Source organism: Trachypithecus francoisi, unplaced genomic scaffold, assembly GCF_009764315.1.
Source record: "Trachypithecus francoisi isolate TF-2019V2 unplaced genomic scaffold, Tfra_2.0 Contig01461, whole genome shotgun sequence".
Taxonomy (NCBI): domain Eukaryota; kingdom Metazoa; phylum Chordata; class Mammalia; order Primates; family Cercopithecidae; genus Trachypithecus; species Trachypithecus francoisi.
The window spans coordinates 18,063,931-18,066,008 of NW_022681433.1; positions in this window are offsets into that span (position 1 = coordinate 18,063,931).

The window sequence follows — 2,078 nt, forward strand, 5'->3', positions numbered from 1 at the left end:
TAACGTGAAGAAAGTATGGCTACCTGAACCAAGTCTTTCTGTTAACAAGCAAGTAGAGAACAATTGTTAGCCCTTCACCTCCCACCATGATTGTAAGTTTCTGGAGGTCTCCCCAGAAGCAGAAACCTGCAGAACCATGAGCTAATTAAAACTCTTTTCTAAAATAGATTATCCAGTCTCAGGTATGTCTTTATACCAGTGGGGCACTAATCTCTGAAATCCCTGCAGGATTGCAGGATTGCTTTTGGTTTACTATTTTCCTAGGTAGAAGCAGTTCTAGTGCCTTCCACTTGCCTTTTCCCACCACAATGGACCTCACTCTACAGGTCAGGGAACCAATGTGAGGATTTTTCCAGCTGCTTGTGTATTCCAGAACTCGGGAAATAACCACAGGATGGGTTTGGAGACCCACTGGGCCAACTGTGAGACAGACCTAGACAGAAACTCCATTGATCACCTGACCTCTATAAACCCCTACTCTAAATGGTAGACCACAGTGACATTTTGGGTCTTCTAGAATCATTGTCCATTCAGAGATAGTGTCCAAAAGTCCCTAGGAAGGTCTCATTATTTCCTTTGCCCCAGTGCACAGTAATTCTGATTAAAAGGCTATAGATCCCTTTGGGAAAGGTTGGTAGAAGTATTAACAGTATAAATTTTTGGCAGTATACTGGGTCCTTTCTCAAGGGGACTCAACAACACAGCTTTCTGGAAGTCAGACTATTGTGTGTGTTGCATTGACACTGCTGTTCATTACGGTAACCACACCTGCCTCGCCTTTGGTGGTTGGGTGCTGCCACGTGGTCCTGGCCACCATGGATCCAATTATTCCCATTGCATTTAGGTTTTCAATTAAGTGATCATAGTTCCCACTGTAAGGTGTGGCCTACAGAGAAGAGTGATCACAGAGCTCTTTAAGGATGCCAGAGCTCTACTCACAATTTTATTTCTCACAGTCATGGTGAAAGGTATGTTTTCTGGACCATCCTAGGGTCACTGAATAGATCTTAAATGACAGATATACTCTAGCATCAAATCACCCTAAGCCTTAGAATCCTTCCTTCTGTATGAAACCAAAGCAACTCTGATGCTTCTACCTCATTCTCTATGGACCACGTTTTCATCTGTTTCAGCCAACCATCCCCAGTAGCTAGAATCTTTTACAACTCCCAAGATTCTGCAAAATTAAATGCACAATGCCTACTTAATGGATCTGATATGGTTTGACTCTGTGTCCCCACCCAAACCTCATGTAAAATTGTAATTCCCAGTGTTGGAGCAGAGGGTTGATGGGAGGTGACTGAATCATGGGGGCAGACATCCCCCTCGCTGTTCTCATGATAGAGCTCTCATGAGATCTGGTTGTTTGAAATGCACCATGATTATAACTTTCCTAAGGTCTCACCAGCAATGCTTCTTCTGCAGCCTGCAAAACTGTGAGCTAATGAAACCTCTTTTCTTCATACATAACCCAGTCGCAGATATGTCTTTACAGCAATGTGAGAATGGACTAATACAGGGCCCATATCGATCAATTCAGCCTGATCCAGCTCTACGTTTCTCCCATCATTACCCTACACTCTTAATACCCATTCCCACAGAAAGTTCCCCAACTTTCTGCCTGTGCATATTAGGAAACTCAAGTATTTCTTTTGAAGTGTAGTGCACTCCCTCACTGGTATACACTATATCTTTAGGGTCCCGATGGGACTTGAATCTGGTTATAAGTCTAAAAACAAAGAGAGGTGATGGGGATGAGTCATGAGGAGAATGAGCATTGTCTTGCAAGGCGACTCTCTCAGAGGAGGCTATTAAAGTTCCTTCAGGAATGTTAGGTTAATATTTTCAGATTCAGGTGGGAAGGCATATACCACTGTGTGTGGAGGAGCTGATACTAATGGAGGTAGAGAGACTTATATCACTGGGTGTGAACAGGATGCTTCTATGAGGTGGGGGTGGAGGGTAGACAGGCTGCTTCCACTGACAAAGAAGACCCATCAAAAATTAGGAGTCAAGTCCTCAGCTTCATCAGGGTCTTCCCACATATCCTCATCCCAACTTTTGGGATCCCATTCTTT